The sequence below is a fragment of the Dipodomys spectabilis genome, unplaced genomic scaffold (assembly GCF_019054845.1).
Source record: "Dipodomys spectabilis isolate Male_0828 unplaced genomic scaffold, ASM1905484v1 ptg000583l, whole genome shotgun sequence".
Lineage (NCBI taxonomy): Eukaryota > Metazoa > Chordata > Mammalia > Rodentia > Heteromyidae > Dipodomys > Dipodomys spectabilis.
This window is the reverse complement of record NW_024871260.1, coordinates 5716439-5736374: the sequence shown is the minus strand read 5'-3', so window position 1 is coordinate 5736374 and position 19936 is coordinate 5716439. Positions and strand designations below refer to the sequence as shown.

General features: G+C 36.0%; 1 pseudogene; it reads right to left on the bottom strand.

Moving 5' to 3' along the window:
- Positions 1-4801: 4801 nt before the first annotated feature.
- On the bottom strand, positions 4802-4900 carry LOC122100565 (annotated as a pseudogene).
- Between the last annotated feature and the right edge of the window lie 15036 nt (positions 4901-19936).

Genomic DNA, 19936 nt, shown 5'->3' with positions numbered 1-19936 from the left:
AGACATCAATACTACTACATTTTTTAAAAATTCCTTATGATACTGAAGATTCAGTCATAAACTATTAATACTTGAAAATAACTCATTTTCTTGGGAGTAGGACACAAAACACAAGATTAATCCAAATCATTTTCAAAGACCTTTATTTATACTATAAATTCACTATTATAACTACAAAGATTCTAAAAATAACTGAAGCACAGTGACACAAAGGACATAATTTAACTGCATCAGCTACATTCAAAGGACTATGCTAATAGAAAACAAAGTTATACTAATAATTAGCTTCCCGAATTCACTTGCATTCTTTTATTCTATTTCTTTTAGTTTCATAAAAACTGGCTTTCCATAAAATGATGCATAAAAAGCCTATATACCCACTTACTTTTTCAGATTTTAACAATGCTTATTGCAGAAATGTCTTTAGCTCTATAGTCAATGAACTGAAATAATAATAAAATATTCAAAGGGTTTTCAGAAATTGTAAGACTCGCTCTGAGATGTTATTTATATTCAAAAAGATATTCAAAAAGCCTTACTTGTTAAATTTGTGATAATTACTCCAACAAAAGTACTATTAATGAAGAAATCTTTGTATGTACAAAACAACTTCAAATGCATTCACAATCTGGAGATGACACGTGCTTTTTTTTTTTTTTTTCGGTCGTGGGGCTTGAACTGTAGGTGTGGGCACTGTTCCTGGGCTCTTCAGCTCAAGGCAAGCGCCCTACCACTTGAGCTACAGCGCCACTTGACACATTCTTTTTGTTTCTTTATTTTTGAAATATATATCTAACAAGCATATCCACAATATTGATTTTCAGTCAATATGATGGGATATTCAAACTTTAAAAATACGGGGTTTATTATATTAGTGTGAATAGATACGATCTTACAAAAAACGTTATTTTCAATAGAAATGCGAAAAGAGTTTATCCACCTTGTGTTTCACAGGAATAACCAGAAAGTAATACCTGTTTGATCAAGTCACTCAAAATCACTCCACGAGTATATCTTAAAAGTATAACCAATTTAAGAGGTCAAATACATATTTTGTACTGACAGTCATCTTACAGCAATAACTTACTACCTAATTATATGTGTATCTTCTTACCTAACAAATACTAAGAGCTGAAAGTGATCTCTTTTATCTAACTTAATTGTGTAAATGCTTTGATAATGATATTGTTATCATTTGACAAATAAAATGTACAGAAGGGTGGTTCCACTGAAATGACAGAATGGAACACTGATAAATAAAAACATAACAACAGCTCTTTTAAGCCTCACCCTGTCCACATTGGCAAGCAACATTGCAACAGCACAAAGCACACATATACACATACACACAGGTGTGCACATGCACACACACATATACACGCATGCCAAATTCAGGGTTTATTGTACAAAAAATTTCAAATAAAATGTTAGTGATTAGGACAAATGATAATTTGCCTTATTACAAAATAATACATAAGCCAGTCACCATGGTTGTTACATTTTACCTTCCACTCCACATGTGACCACTTAATTTATTTTTAGTTAATTAATTAATTCATTAGTTTGTTGCTAATACTAGAGCTTGAACTCAGGACCTGGCTCTGTCCCAGAATTATTTTTTTGTTTTAGTTTTCTCAAGGCTAGCATTTTACTGCTTGTACCACAGATCCATTTCTAGCTTTTGCAGGTTACTTTCAAATCAAAATCTAATAGACTTTTTTTCTTGGTCTGATTTCAAACCACAATCATCAGATTTTGTCTTTTTGATTAGCTAGGATTAAAGAAATGAGCCACCAGTGTGGATCCTACTATTTCCTATACTAATCTAATGCACATACTTAGATAGTAATTTAAAACTGAGAGCATAGAAGCAAGATGTACATTGATGATCTTGTCCTGTCAGAAATTCAAGTTAGTAATGTAAATTTCTTCTTAAGAACATACACAAAAAATACTTAGGAAGAAATCTGATGATGTGTGTGTATATGTGTGTATATGTGTGTGTGCGTGCTGTTGCAATATGTTCCACATAGAAGCACTGTGCAGGGTGTCCAGCCATTCACAGTTATTGCATGAATATCTGCCTTGACTACCAACTCATGGACAATGTCTAAGTGTCCACTCTAGGCTTCCCTATGAAGAGGGATATACTCATCCTCATCCCTAGTATTCATATGAATGGCCTTTTTGGAAAGTAGTCTCCACACTTTAGTAAGCTGCAAGGCAAGCACTATACCATGAGCCACCTTCCCAGCCCAAGGATTAAAATTCTTGTCTGTAATTTGGTCAAAGGTATGTCTCTTTATGTAGGCTACTAAAAATGTGTTTACTAATTTAAAGTAAATAAATAAATTCTATTTCCATCTCTTTAAAAAAATTGTTCTGTAAATCGATCAGAAGCATGGATTTTGTGGCTAGATAGGTCATTGCACAACTGTATCTCTTTTCCTCTCTCTCTTTCATGTTTCTCATAGATAATATAATTGCTCCATAATTATCCTAATTTGTTTTGCTTTTATATTTTCGGTTGTATCATTTCACTTTCTGCCCTGCCATTTCCCAAATCAGCACCACATAAACAGAAAAATCTGGAAGTGGTACTGTGGCTCAAGTGGTAGAGCACTTGCCTTGATTTGAAGAGCTCAAGGACAGTGCCCTGGCCCAGAGTTCAGACCCCACAACTAATTTAAAAAAACATCTAAATCCTTTATAATTCTAGTAACAGATCTGACTGAAATCAGTGGAATCACACTTTTCCTGTGCAATGAAGGAATAGGTCCAGGCTAGGAAAGTAACTAGAGAAGGCAGGCTGATTGTATCTGTGATAAATCTTTTTGGAAAATGGTATCGAGTATTACTTACTGGTGATCCACTTGTGCTGGAAGCATGATTCTGAACTATTCCTTGCTGATTCTGAGCTATTGCTTTGATCATTATATTCTCCAAGAAGAAAAGTGAAATTCACCTAAAGACAATAAACAGGCCTACTTTTTTATATGAAAACAAGTGTCTTTTAAAAAAACAAGGAATTTAAGTAGTTATGCAAAGTACTTCTATTTTACTACTGCATTATACATTTTTTTTCTAATTTGAGTACCAATGAATTATGGATCTGTTAGAAAGCTCTTATGCTGAATAGTGAGTTCACTTACACTATTTCATGGTATTTCCCAAATCATTTACATATAAGGTATTGTTTCCTATTTTCTCATTCCTAGAATAAGCTGCACATGAAGATACCACTGGTCCACATTTTCAGTCTGTACCTTTGAATACGGAGCAAAATCTTTTTCTGCTCTCTATCAATCCCTACTCTCCAGGTAGAATAATTTAGAATAGTAAAAATGGAAAAAGAGAAAATAAATCACGCTGAAAAAACATACCGAAAATTCACCGGATTTTTCCGACCAGTTCAACCAACGTGAACTATACGGGAAATTCATTGACACTTCATTCCCACTGGTACTCAAAGTCTCTGGTTAGGCAATTCTGATGAAGACAAGGAACAATATGAAAAGTGAGAAATGGTATCAATTACAAGACAAAAATGGAGAAGGATCCAAGCAAATTTCTTCTTTGGGATGCCGAAATTAATCGGCTTACTACAGTGCGGAGACTACTTTCCAAAAAGGCCACTCATATAAATACTTGGGATGAGGATGAGTATACCCCTCTTCATCGAGAAGCCTACAGTGGACACTTAGATATTGTCCATGAGTTGGTAGCTCAAGGCAGACAGTCATGCAATAACTGTGAATAGCTGGACACCCCTGCACAGTGCTTATATGTGGAATAATACCAGAGTGGTTTCTTTCTTACTTCATCATGATGCAGATACAAATGCCCAAACTAAAGTCCTCTTGACCACCTTGCATCTTGCTGCTGGGAATAGAAATAGCAAAGATTTGCTGTATCTACTTCTGTTGAACAATTATATCAAACAAGGTCTGAAGAACAACTTGGAAGAAACTGCATTTGATATTGCCAAAAGGATAAGTATGTATCACTACCTCTTTGAAGTTGTGAATGGCTTTACAAATTGTTCTCATAAATCGTAATGGTTTGGTTAAGTTCCTTAAATTTCAAAAATGCCAGTTCATCCTTTGTGTCCCTCCAAAAGTCCTAATGGTTTGGTTAAGTTTCTTAAATTTCAAAACTGCCAGTTCATCATTCATGTCCCTACAAAATATTTTCACAATGCAAACCAACAGCAATATTTTACTTTAAAAAATCATGGATTCCATGTTATTCTTCCAAGTGAATTGCATGACATTGATGTCAAAATATATTCAAGAGTTGTTTGTATACATCTATAATGTTATTTGCAGAGTTTGTGATTTTTTTAAATCAGAAATAATTTTAACTTATCTGTGGAAATGAATAGTATAGAAACTTAAGTTATTCCTAGTGCTTGTCTGAAAAAAGTATATCTATGTTTGTATAATGTCCATAATCCATTTCCTTCTCTCCTAGATATAATATTTTGAATTCTACATTGTTTTATAATATATAGGTTAATTAATAAATGTGTCCATTCAAATTGCATTCCATATAGAAAAAGTTTAAGATTCCTTTTTTTCCCTAGGTCCTTATAGTATTTTATTTCTTTGGGATAAGATGACAATGTTATCTAATTTCAAGTTTTGTAAAGGTTATGCTATGTAATGGCCTTTCTAAAGTGAAGATTTAAACACTGATGTCAAACTAACCTTTAATTCTATGAATTATATGTGCTGTTACACTTGTACTTTTGTAATCAACTTTTTAATAACTGTTTTTCATTTCTTGCATCTGAAAAATGAAAAATATGGAGTACTTCACAAATTTTTATATTATCCTTGTGCAAGTGCCATGTTAATCTTGGTATTGTTGTCATTTGGTAGACCTGCTGCTGAAGCATGTAGTATCCTCTAAATTTAAGTAGCTAATGATGCAATCTTTATACAGGCATATATCCTTGGTTGCCTATTTGTAACAATGAACCCTTATTGTTCCTAAAAATGTTATTGATCTTATTTCTCTAAATTTCTGTTTATAGTGGAAAAAACTTATATTGTTTGGTGGATTGCTCACATTTGCAATTTTTCTGTCAATTACTATTTTGTCTTTTTCATTTTAAATTTGATCATATTTTGAAGCATTTATAGCTAAGTCCAAAGGTGATGGCTTTTCAAGTACTTACTTATCAACTGAGTTAGCTTTGTGGAGCTAATGGATTCAAAGTTTGCCTTCTTAAAAGCTACTTCGAAATTTCTGCAGCTTAAAATTTCCAAAATGAGGTCTCAATGGCACTAATGTCTACCTGATCCTTTACCCTTCTTCCATGTAGGAAGAGACCCACCAGAATATCTTACCGTGAGAGCATAGATGGTCTTACTGGAACAAAACTGATCTTAGTTACAAGGGATCACAGAGAGATGAACATTTGAGAACGAATTATTCAGAATAGAAGGTATTTTATAAAAACAGGCATGAGGATGAGTATACCCCTCTTCCTGGGGAAGCCTACAGTGGACATTTAGACCTTGTCCATGAGTTGGTAGCTAAAGGCAGATATTCAAATATTTTATTAAAATATCTTTGTTTATTATACCAAACATTTCAAAAGTAGCTAAAGCCAAGAAGGTGAAAATATTGTTCATATGCATGATTACCTAATGTCCTAGCCTGTCTACATTCCAACCAGGCAGGAACTTACACTACTGACTTTCTATCAACAAATAGTTTCATAGCTCCTGGACAAGTCCATATGTTTCTCCTCGATATTAGGCCTTAAATTGGTAATGTTTTAATCACAGTGTTTCCTCTTGCTTCTAGGCTGTAAATCTCGAAATGGTAAAGCTTTAGATCTAACTCTACCAAAAACTGAGGTAGAGATAATGGAACAATACTTTAAAACGGAGTTGCCTTTGATACGCTAACCACAACGGAACAATGGAAAATAATTTCTTATATCATATATACTTATATATTTTTATTTATATGTGTTGATCTTAAATTTCACACAGTGAAACTTACTAGAATTAGATGATAATTTGACAACTAAATTGATATTTATTCCCATAAATAGATTAGAATATAAATAATTAGGTTTAGAATATTAGAGTATAAAAAGTATCAATGCAATGTCTTCGGTATAAATTTGTGATACCTTCTAAGTGTTCTTGGTCTTCTGAATTCACATGGTAAAAAAACAGTATTGTTTTCCTCTAATCTATAAAGTATTTTACTCTGTGGCTCTGTTTATTGTTTTAAGTCTCTGGTCCCAAACTTTTTTCCTCCATATTTCTGAAGCATTCTTACTGATTTTACCAAAATTTTGCTGTATGAAGTCTAAAAGCTATTATTCTTCTGCAGGACCCACGGGTCCTAGGATACCAGGTCCCAGGTATCTACATCATCAGATAACAAGAGCAAGACTTCTCACCTAGGCCCATGCAACATGCCAACAGTAAGTAAATGAAGACCTCTCTCAATTTCTCATTTCTTATAATATTTCAGGTCCTTAATTCCTTGCAGGATTTAGCTGTAAGCTATTGTGAAATGCAAGTCAATTTAAAATGAAAGATGAGATCATAAAATATGAGAGAAAGTACTGTAATTCAAACTTTCGATTTACAGATGACAAGCCTATTTGAGTGAACAAAATCACAAATATCACAAGATTATTTTTAATACCTTCTCCTAATGATTAATGAAAGATTTCATCCCAGCATAAGTAGGCCAAAAATACTTCCTGGAATGGTAGATCCATACATGGTCTACCAAGGCTAGGAAAGCTTGACTTAGAGGTCAAATATAATTTAGAAAAACTTTAATTGAAAAGATCCTTAGTGCTTCAAAAAACTGTTACTTCAGTAAAACTTGGTTCTGTAGTATAAAAATGTTGTCATTCTCAAACCAATGATAACCTACATTTAATCTTCTGAAAGTATAGTCCTTTTCAAGTAAACATTTTAAAATCACATTCACCAGAATAACACTTGACAAGTAGATGATAGTGACATTACAAGTTTTTCAATGTAGGGGCAAGTTACAATAGAATTGATTTATTTACCCAGCACTAATCCCAAACAAGTTCAACCATTCATTAAATTGTAGAAATATTACCCCCCACACCATTGGCGTTGTTCAGTAGATGCCTTCCTGAAATGTGTTAAACAGATCAGCATCCCATATTTCAAACCCAAATATAAGCTAATAAAGTAAATTTCATCACATAAGAAGGTACATTTTAAAAAGTCACTAATAGTTGCCTTATCATTTGTTGTTTTATGTTTTCCCTGTCTAACATAGTAAGAAATATGACTTTAAGTCTTGAATATGGGTACTCATCAGAGATGTGACAAACACAAAATCTGTCTTCTATTTCTATCATATACCTCTATAGTAGTAAATCTTAGTTTTCTTCTTTTTCCAAATAAATAAAATAATCACACCATTTTACAAAGCCATTTATAAAAATTAGTACAATAAATTCTAAGCCATTTTTAAACTTTTTTGTTGACTAAAGATTAATCTTCCAAATTGATGAGAATAAAATCATGTCTAGGTGCTTCACATCTCCAGTCTTGCAAATGAATTATGGAAATATAAGCTGACATCACTTCATGTATATGCGGGATTGAAACTGCATGGGATGTATATAAACCTTTCAAAATATTAACAGACAGTTTAACAGAATGACTATCAGGAAATTGAAACCTGAGAGGAATAATAGTAAAGACATAGAATGAATGAAAAATGGAACAAGGGCAAGTATATCTAGAATACTCAATATACACATGTAATAAATGAAGTGGTAAATCTGAAATAAATCTTGGAGAAGGGGTTGGTTGAGAATGATAGAAGGAGTGACTCTGATCCTGGACCATTTGATAATTAGATGGACATATTTAATTGTAACATACTTGCACAACCTTTTGAAATTCAGTTAAAAAACACAACAACAAACAAAAAACACAAAAATCGCAACCAAACAGCAATCTCTAGAGAGTATGAATATGACCTATCAAAATTTTAAGCAGTTAATGAAGGGCAGTCTTGGGAAAAGCAAACAAAGCTGTTCAAAGAGGGCAGTTTGGGGTAGGGGCGAATTTAGAACAGATTAAGTACATTGTCAAAGGTTATAAAGCACCTACATCTACTGCAAATATTTTCATCTGCGAGTGCTCTTTGTCTGAACTGGGCACTCCAGCCATGAGACACACTTGATAGTTGTGAAGATAGAATGGAAGAAACAAGATCAAGAACGCATTATTCCACTGGAGAGAAAAGATTTCTCTATGTTTTCTCTCATCTGTCTTCATTACTCTTTTTTCATACCTTTATTAAAGTCAAGTGATTTTGAATTATATCTTTCCTTCTTTGTTCTGGCAAAGTAATTGTTCAAAATATTTCACTAAATTTTATTTCCCATTATTTTCTATCATACTGTTTACTTGTCCAAGTGAGTCCATTAAACTTCCCCTTTGCATTTGGTTGCCACGAAAACTCAACATCTATGTTAATGAGGATAAACTGTAATGCAAAACTTTGTCTCCAAAAAACCAGTCCAAGAACCTGTAATCACAAATATTTAGCTATAATTTTTTTCTTTTTTCTTTTACTTTGAAAATCTTCTCGTGTCTAAATTGCCCTCAAAAATAAATACTCTACCTTGAGAGCATTGGCACCCACCCCTGGGTATCTAGACAGGGAACAGACCTAAGAAAGGAAACCTCCATTTTCAAAAGTGAATCATTTGGGGTTGAGGAACACCAGCGAACTCTTCATTTGTTTGTTTTGCTTTACTTGATAATGTAACCCAGTTCTTGAACGGCAGTAGATTAAAATAAATTTAGGGCATTAAATAAAAATAAATAAATAAATAAATACTCCACCACTTTTTGCTTCAATCACTTCTAACCTCAAAGATATATTTTGCTAACAAGATGCTTAGAAGAAACCGAAGAATACTCCACTTTTATCTTCTCTCTTAAGACTCTCCTTAGATACCATATAGAGAACAGTGAAGTTATTCTTTGCAGAATTATTTCAATAGATTATTTTTCTCATGGTCTTGCGTTTGCTCAACAAGATGTATGGAGAAGAATAGAGTTAAATCACCCATTCCTTGGATTACAGTGTCTGTTACAAAGGCAATACTTCTATGTCCTACTTCTCTCTTCTCCTCTTAGCTCTTGACTGATTTCCAATTAATCACAGCTTCTTAGCTTCATTTCTAGTAAAGCTGAAGGACTATAAGGCCTTCTGCACTACTATATCTTCATGGTTTCTCTTTCAAAACTCTTTTATTTGGATGTGGAATTTATTTTCATGTCTTCAATATGTTCTGCAATACACTGAGCCAAATAGACTCTGTAAAATCACTTTAGGTAGCAAAAACATTAAGACAATCTATATGAAAAAGTTATGGTTTCCCTCCAGTGCAGAAGCCAATACGCTTAGCTAAGGCTTCTAAGAACACATTTTCTTACCTTTTCAATATTCTCAATTCTTTTCTGATCCCAAAAGTTTTTGGCTTATGTAATAAGAGAAGTCTTCACTATCTCATGTTAATAAGGATATTATATTTTTGAGCTACTTAGAAATGTGAAATCATTGGTTTGATGTATCCAATCAGATTTTTTTCAGTGTTTCACTGCTTCATGTGGAAAGATATTGTGGAAAGTATTACAAACAGAAAAGTGTAAACCCAATACCTTCTTTCATTGTGGAGGACACTCTCTCCCTAAATAATTTGAACCAAATTATCTTTTTCAGAAAATTACTGTTTGGTAATTAAAGTCAATTCACAAATTTTCATTTCTTATTTTTTTTAATATTTGAGTTTAAATACCACTACAACCTTGTTTTCACACAGTAAGAGTATTTTTCCTGGTTAAGGTCAATTCTCAAGGGAATCTACATGATTTACAGCAAGGTTTGTTAGGCTTGTTTATTCAGTTTGAAAATGAGCCATCTTACCCACATTGCTTCCTCTCAGCTAAGTCTCTATGGATTTCTTTACATGAAAACCTATTTTCCCAGGTAATATTAAATTTTCTTAATAGGTTAAGTTGTGAAAAATTTCAACAATTAAAATTTACCTGTCATAAATTTTTAAACTTTTTTGAAATTCCTTTATCAGAATCACGAATTCACCAATCCTAATTCCACCTTTACCATAAAAACAATTAATATATTTTTTCCTGATATATTGTCCATGAAACTATTATTTTCCAGTGGCTTTGTTATGCATGTATATGATCATATAAGCGGATGCTGAGCAAAATGAACTCCAAGCTATGGAAACAGAGATATTTATTTGCAGTTGTTGTTTGTACTGTACAATGAGATTTCTATTTTCTTTGGGATTTTCCTCTATGGTTTCTCCCCTGCTGTATTTGATTTTGGTACCCTGTGTATTGACCATGCATTTACCTTAATTAGGGAAGGGAACAGGAACAACAAAATGGCGAGACAGAGGACAAAGGGCAAACCAATGCAATAGCAATACTCACAAGACAATAAGTTGGAAATGTATATTACAACTTGTGAGGCATATTGGGGTGAAGTAAAACTGAGAAAAATGAGAGAGTGGGTAACAAGTTTGAAAAGTTTTGTTTTCTCTAGCTTACAATTGCTGTAATCCCACTGGACATCACTTTGACATTAAAATTAAATTTAAAAAATAAGCTGCATGAAATAAAATTTCACTGTATTGGTATAGTAAATATTATTCTTTATGTAGTAACTTTTTTTTAATTTAATTTAATTTTATTTGTGAACATACTGTACAGAGGAGTTACAGTTACATGGGCAGGATAATGCATACATTTCTTACCAAGCATTGCAGCCTCCTCCTTTGTTTACCCTTCACATCCCTTCCCAGCCTCCCCCCTGCCCCCTAATCCCAATCCTTCTCCTTCTCCTGCTTCCCCCCCTTCCCCCCCCCCAAAATCAGTACTATTTGGCATCTAATTTGAATTTTAATCAAAGGGCCATCAACTTGAATGTTGTCCAACTAGACAATATTTTCACAGTATACTTGCCAATATTTTGAAAAAAGAATAAATGTAGTACTTTCTCTTGCTAAAACAGAAAACATTTTAATTCTACGGAAACCCAGAACTTTTAAAAGTAAATAAGTTGTTAAGAGGACAGAATATATGTGTTCTTCAAAATTCTTATGACTAATAACTACTCATTTTGAAATAATGAACACTCCATATCTGAGAGATTCAAAATAATACTTGTTTGCATGTTATGAAATTCTGCAATAGATGCATTTTCCAATGGGGTGTTACAGATAGAGAAGTGAACAGAAAAATAGCCACATTCTGATATAGTATAAAACTATGAAACATCAGTTATAATTAATTCTTCAAGAGTAAGCTATTATTTATCAGATTAAGCTATTATTTCTATGACCATCAGTCCCAAGGTTTATGCAATAAAGTCATCTGAGACCAACAGTTTCCAACTTGTAGGGTGTAACTCAAAATTCCCTTAATTCACATCACGAATAGCTTATCTCCATTGTGAAAAAATACTACACCTCTGCTAATGTGATACCCTCCGTGTTCTGGAAAAAGCACCACAATAAACTGGGTTGCATCATTTTTCCTCTACTGGTATTCTTGCAAATATTATTTATATTTATACTTTTTTAACTATCATAGATAAACAGAATGCTAATATCAGAAGATTACATTTCAAAGCCCACCCAGGCAGGAAGGTTCCCTAGATTCTTATCTCCAATAAACTTCTCAGCAAAAGCCAGACACAAGTGGTACTAAGGTTGAAGTGGTAGGGCACGAGCCTTGAGCATAAACAGCCTCAGAGACAGTGTCCATGCCCAGAGTTCAACCCCTAACACAAAACAATAAAACAAAAACAAAAACAAACCTCAAACCTAGCATTTTTCTCATTGTATACAGAGACACATAATTAAGGAAATTGCTTCCTGTGTTACATACAGGTAGAAGAAAGAAGAATTCACACAATTATTCTCTTCATACAATGTTATACCAAAGCCTCAAAAAATTGCCCTTTTTCTAAATTTATAAATTAATATAATCTATTGTTGGCAACTCTGTCTACATTATTCACATTATCGTTCTATACATGAACAGTTTGAAATATCTATTAACAGAGTTCTAATTATAACTCTCTTGAAAGTATATTCCAGACAAATAGAATGTAAGAAACATTTGTAAATTTTTCAATTAAACCTTCTACATCAAAAGAATTTTGTAGTATCCTATAGAATATGAAATTACAAACAAAACCAAAATACATATTTTAAATCTAAACTCTAATTTAGCAAGATCTATAAAGTCCTACATTAGAAGAACTTTGCTATATCTCCATGCTTAATCTTTTGTAATCCTTCATCCTTTTCTTGGAATCCAAAAGAATGATGATTTCTTACTTTTTCAAATTTTGGATGGGAATCATGAGCCATTTTGCATCTAGGAATGTTCTGTAATGAAGAGACCATTTAAAAGCGCAACTGAGGATTATATAGGAAACTGAGGAGTAATAGGAAACGACTTCTCAAAACATAATGACAAAATTAGCCCAACCTTCCAACTGCGTATTCCTTTCTTGTTTGGTTTCTTTTATTAAGACAAAATTATACTACCTGGTCCAGGAAGTGGATCATTATGTAATTCTAGTTTCTTAACTCCTGTCAGTCTGAGTGCTAGAATTCTAGGCTTGTAGCACATTGACCCGCCATACTTTCTTGCTTTATTTAATCTAGATACAGACTAGCAATTCTGAACTTCTCCAATGATATCATCTACTAAACTGCTCCGACTGTTCATGTACTATTTTAAAAGATGTTCTAACATTTCACAGAGGATATGATCATTTTCAGATACACCTGTAAGGTCTCTGATTCATTCCTCCATGGATCCGATCCTTTCATAATGATTACTTGACTCTCTTACTATCTCTGGTCCCTATCTATGTAATATTCTTAAACTTTTTTGAAGAAACTTCACTTGAGGACTTTCTAACATTAAAAATTATCACTTGATTCTAGTCTGACTGAGGACATATTATCTATTGTTTTCCAACTTTTCTATATATTCTGAGAATTGCTTCATTTGTGTATTTGTGTGTGCACATATAAGTGCCTCTGTGTTTATGTGTATGTATGTATGCAAAAGCCTCAAGCTCTTATTCATCCATCTTTCTCATGACTGGTATTCCATCACTTGAGCCATTCTTCTAATACAGCTTTTGGCTGGTTAATTATAAATAGTGTCTCAAAGACTGTTCTCCCCAGGCTGGATGCTAACCTGAGCTGAATAGCAGAGGGACAGCGCCCAGGACCAGAGTTCAAGTGCCAAGACCACCACCAACAAAAAATATATAAGTAAAAGAAAGAAAAAAATGTGATTCTATCCACCAGTTCATGGCTAGTATAATCCCTGCTCTCACAAGATGGACTTTTTTTTTTCCAGTTAAGTCCATGATCTTATATCTGACTTGCATTGTAAACAGAATTATTCTTCCATTCTACTTTCTACAAATTTGCGTGATTAACAAGCGTGATTTAGAAAGAGAGTGGCCTCATACTTCGTATTCCACGTAGGAGTAATGCTTTCCCTATATCACTCTCATAAATCTACATACTGGACTTGGCTTTATTATTTCAATGTTGTCTTATTTATAGAGTCTTCTATAGTGTAATGAACCCTTAAACATAAACACAGAACTTCTCTTTCTCCTATCATTGCAATTGTTTCCCTTACTGTTAATTCACGTACACTTGGGAAATAATGTGCAGCATATATACTCATAAAAAAATGATCTGAGAACCTTCTTCCCATTTAAAATTCGCCTTAATTTACAGAGCACTTATAAAGTTTGAACTCAATATACTCATGGATAATGTATTTATAAGCAATATAAATGGTATTTTCTCTTTACTAAGTTGTCTCTGAAACACGTGTTACATCAGGTCCAAAGGTGTCCTTGTGTTATTTCGGTGAAGCCAGAAAACATTCATTATACCACAAGCAGCACCATTGATTGTTCCTGGAAGTAACTGTTACTGGATGTGGAAACTGATCCTAGGAGGGGAATGGAACACAGAGGACTGACAAAGTTCAAGTTAACTTGTGTTTTCCTTTTTATTGTATAAGAAAAGGACAAAGATGGCGACAAAGCAGTAGGGAAACACCAAAGCTCTCCCCAACCAAAAAGAGAGTTCGAGTTCTAATGCTTAATCTCCCCAAGAGACTGACAACAACAAAAAGATGAACACTCAGAGACAAACAGGAGGTAGAAAATAACAAAAAAGAAAGATAGGAAAAGAAGAATTTCAGAACAGAGAAGAGCAGAAGACCCCTCCCCTAACATTCACTGGTCACATGGCAGCATGCCAAGCCGTGGCCAGCCGGCATGGCGGGGCCTGCCAGAGTCCCAGAGACACAGGGGGCTGCCTGCAGATCACCCGCACAGAAGCCATGTGAGGTACAGGTTTACAGACCTGCTGATCACCACAAATAGAGAAACCTACCAGCTGGGAGTCTCCACGAAAATCCCACCCCCATCCCTCACTCTCCATCTAAGCAGAGAGTCTCCATCCCACCAAAGCTCCCCTTTACCGGCAGTGCAACAAAGGGAGCTGCCTGCAGATAGCACAGAAGCCACCTGAGGTACTGGTGTCAGACCCGCTGATTGCGACGACCCGGTTGGGGCCGCCAGGGTCCCAGAGACACAGAGGGCTGCCTGCAGATCACTCATGCAGAAGCTGCCTGAGGTACCGGTGTCAGACCCACTGATTGGGACAACCCGGCGGGGGCTGCCAGGGTCCCAAAGACACAGGGAGCTACATGCAGATAACTCGCACAGAAGCCACCTGAGCGTGGACACTGTGGACCTGACAGCTTCGGCAGAGACAGAAGAGAAACACAGAGACACCACCCGTAGCCCAGCCTGCAACCACCCCAACTGAACTCGGATTGCAACAGCAACTGACAACCTACACCACACAGAAACAACTAGCTCCAGGGTGAATACCCCACAGGGGACAGTGTATCCCTCAAGGGAGACCAGATCTGGAGGGAATCCCCAGACCCTGACCCAAACTCCCTACCCCAACACCCGGACCACAGGACCCACTAAAACTGGGAACTGTTCGAGAGCTCCACCGGCCCTGGGAGCACACTCTGCTGGCCAGGCTAGAGCAAGAGCACCACTGGAAGGGAGCTTAAACACCCAAGCCAGGAACAGCGCCCCTGGGTCAAGACAACCAACAGTCGAAGAAATTTAAAACTGTGTACCCCAGACTGCATAACCTAGGTGGTATACACAGCAGCACAGGACTGATGTGCGTGCCTCAGGCGGGGGGCCAGAACCAGGCCTGGCGATCCGGTGCCTGAACAACAGAGCCAATTCCTCCCAACTGAGCGTACGCCTCAGCAGAGGGATGAAAAACAGGGAACTGTATCCCTTGGGAAGTACATCTGTGACAATAAAAGACCTCGAGGCTCAGGACAAGAGAAGCCCAAACCCCACCAAAACCCAACCCATATACTCTAGGCTTGGATTGGGCAACACAGGCCACCAGCACCTCATAGTAGGCAGGGGCTCAGGCTGGTAAGGTGGCTCAGCAGTAGAGTGATAGTCTTTGGTGCATGAGGCCTTGGATCTGATTCCTCAGCATCACATGAGCAGAAAGGGTCAGAAGTGGTGCTGTGGCTCAAATGGTAGGGTGCCAGCCTTGAGCTGAAGAGCTGATGGACAGCACCCAAACCTAGAGTTTAAGCCCACAACTGGCCCCTACAAAACCAAACAAACAAACAAAAACTTCAGGAGCCCATAGCCGACTCCAGCATCTGGGAGAGTACATCCAGAGCATCTGATCTTGTCAAGAGCACTCGTAGGAGCAAACATCAGCAGTCTAGGGTGCTCAACCCTTCCAAAGGCAGAAATTGACAGTGATCTACAGCAGAGAGCCGAGAATCTTGTGTAGGTCAGACCAGCAGCTGGAAGTATACCCCCAACAGAACCCAGATCAGGCACAGACTCTCTCTACCAATACAGAATCAGCAACCAAGCAAAAACAGACACAACAAAACAAAATTGCAAATTAGTCTCCAATAATCCCTGAATCCCCATGAGAAAATCACAGAGAAAAATTACAAGGTTTATCACTACCCAGGATAGCAAGCTATCCTCAATAGCCAGCAGCCACGCAGGGGAGAGCCCCAGTGGGAGCAAAACAGGAATGGAAGACAAAAACTACATCCAAGGGTTGCTGAGGCAATGACTTAAGAAATAAAGCAAGAAATAGATCAGAAATTGAAAGAGCACAAGGATGAACTATCAAAAGAGATACAAGGTATCAAACAGGAGATGCATTCAAAAATAGAGGCTGCACAAAGCTCAGTAAGAAGTGAGATAAATGCCAAATTAGAGGTAGTACATGCCTCATTAAGAGATGAGATCTATAGTTTGAGAACCAACATCGAATCCATAAAGAAATCCATTTCCTCCATGCAAACGACAATAGAAGCCACGGTCAACAGAGTGAACGAAATGGAATGTAGAGTGTCAGATACAGAAGACAGAATACACCAACTGGAACAAAAAGTGACAGATATGGAAAAATCACTCAAATTAAGCCAAAGGGAAATTCAAGAGAAAGAAGATAATGCCAAGAAATTTAACCTTCATATAATTGGAGTGGACGAAGGTGAGGAATTTCAGAGCAAGGGAATACAACACCTATTCAACAAGATAATGGGTGAAAATTTTCCCCACCGCAAAAAAGAACATCTTACCTAAGTAACAGAAGCATATAGAACACCAAACAAGCAAGATCCCAGCAGAAACACTTCTAGACACATTATAGTAAAAAAAAGATAGATCTGAATAATAAGGAAACAATCTTGCATGCAGCAAAAATGAAGAAGGAGCTATACAACAATGGAAAAAAATTAGAATCACTGCAGCTCTCTCCACACAAACACTGAATGCAAGAAAGGCCTGGGAAAGTACCATACGATCCCTGAGAGCCAATAACTGCCAATCCAGACTGATATACCCAGCAAAGCTAGGATTCACATTTGATGGAGAGCTGAAAATTTTTAATAGCAAAGAAAAACTAAATGAATATATAAACATTAAGGCAGCATTACAAACAATACTAAAAGAAGGAACACAACCTGAAGAAAGCAACCAGGAACTTGTACCCGCACCAGATAGGCAGTAATAGAAGTCTAACTGGGCAAGCACAGGAGGAAAGGAAAGAAGAAAAAGTTAGGAAAACAGGGAATGATAGGGACCGCAATGCATCTCTCTGTAATATCACTTAATATTAACGGGCTTAATTAGCCAATCAAAAGAAAAAGACCTGCAGATTGGATCAGAAAACATGACCCATCCTGTTGCCTTCAGGAAACCCACCACTCAGCCGAACATACAAGCAAACTCAGAGTGAAGGGTTGGAAAAGAATCTACCAATCAAATGTCCCCCGTGAGAAAGCTGGTGTAGCAATCCTGATATCTGACAAAGTAAATTTTTCATTAAAATCAATCCAAAAAGACAAGGACGGACACTGCATATTAATACAGGGAACAATCCAAGAGAAGGATATTAGCATCATCGTAATAACAATTCACTTAAATAATTGTTTTTCTTCTTCAGAACTATTAGTAGAACCATATTTAATCCTAGCTATTATATAAACAGGAATAGAATTTTTCTTGTCTTATTTTACTCTTTTTGACTTGGTCAAATTTTCCTGATTTTGTAGACCTGGTTTTTCTGCATGAATAATTTTCAGGGCATTTCTGCATATTATGTATAATAAAATTAAGAGATTTCCGGTCAAAGAAAACAACTCAGAATTCTTGAGGTTAATGACTATACACTGCACTTGGCACTGCATTTGTCATCTTGGTGTTACAACAATAGACAAGCTATATTGAAAGTTGCGTTCTTTTTGTTTTCCCATTTCGAGCCATATGAAGCATTTAAGGTGTATAGCAAGTTAACTGTGGGAGTATAAGCTTGTAATCTTTTAAAATATTTTTATTGTAAAAATACTGTTTAGAGCGGTAACAGTTACATGAGTAAGGTAATGAGTACATTTCCTGTTGAGCATTGTTACCCATCCTTTGTTTTCCTCCTACAATTCCTTCCCTGCATACTTCCCCAACCCTTCCGTCTCCATACCTTGAAGTTGTGAAGTTCATTTTCAAGATAGTGTATTGTACATCTCATTGTTACAATTGGTCAACCTGTACACTTGTTTCAACATTTTGTTAGCCTTCCCATCCCCAAATTAGAAAAATATATATACAAGATGAGGGAACCAGAATCAAATACAGTGACAACAGAGGCTATATGAGCTGGTAATCTTTAGCCATTAAAATCCAAAAAAAAATAAGCAATGAAAGGTAATTTTTTTTCTAATTTAATTTATTTTTTTTTGTGTGAACATACTGTACAGAGGGGTTACAATTACATGGGCAGTAAATGAGTACATTTCTTATCAAGCATTGCAGCCTCCTCCTTTGTTCACTCTTCACATCCCTTACCTACCTCCCCCCATCCCCCCAACACCAAATCCTCCCCCATCCAACCCCCCACACCAACGTTGTAAAGCTCGTTTTCTACATGACAACTTGTACTTCTCATTGTTGCAACAGGTCCACCTGTATCCTCAAACGACTTGTTTTTCCCCATCTCTTCCACAAGTTATACTGACATCAAATATAGTGAAAGCAGGGGTTATATTGTGGGGGAGGGACAAACAAAGCAACAAAGAGATAATCTTATAAATGCGTTAGAAACAAATGCATGAAGTAAAAAAGCATTAAAATACATATCTAAGGGTTCATTTTCCTAACATCACAATATCTGACCTTTTCCGCTTGACTCATACATATACTAGATATTGCAAATGAGGGAAACCATGGGACCTATGTTTCTTTGGGCTTGGCTTACTTCTCATAATATAATTTTTTCCAAGTTTTTCCATTTCCTAACAAATGGGGCAGTGTCATTCTTTCTGATGGAGGAATAGAATCCCATTGTGTATATATACCACATTTTCTTGATCCATTCATCTACTGAGGGGCATCTGGGTTGGTTCCATATCTTAGCTATGGTAAATAATGCTGCAATAAACATAGTTGTGCTGGTAGCTTTAGTGTGGTCTTGTTTGTAAACATTTGGGTAAATGCCCAAAAGTGGGATTGCTGGGTCATAGGGCAGTTCTATGTGAAGTCTTTTCAGGAACATCCATACTGCTTTCCAAAGTGGTTGAACAAGTTTACATTCCCACCAACAATGAAGTAAGTTTCCCTTCTGTCCACATCCCCTCCAACATCTGTTGTTTTTAGATTTCTTGATTATAGCCATTCTAAGTGGGGTGAGGTGGTATCTCAATGTTGTTTTGATTTGCATTTCTTTTATGGCTAGGGAGGTTGAGCATTTGTTCATGTGTCTATTGGCCATCCTTTTTTCTTCTTCAGAGAAGTTTCTCTTCAAGTCTTTAACCCACTTATTTATTGGGCAGTTGTTTCTTTGAGGATTTTTTGTTGGGGGATTTAATTTTTTGAGTTCCAAGTATATTTTAGATATGAGACCCTTGTCCTTTGTATGGCTAGTGAAGATCTTCTCCCAATCTGTGGGCTTTCCATTGATCTTGTTAGCTATGTACTTTGCCATGCAGAAGCTCTGCAACTTCATGCAATCCCATTTGTCCAACCGTTCTTTGATTTGTTGTGTTTCCGGGTCTCTATTGAGAAAATTTCGGCAAGGAAACCTAGGGTTTCTCCTATTCCATCCTGTAATGTTCTCAGAGTGTCTGCTTTGACTTCGAGGTCTCTGATCCATTTGGAGTGGATTCTGGTGCAAGGTGATATATAAGGATCTATCTTTAGTTTTCTACGAGTAGTTAACCAATTTTGCCAGCAC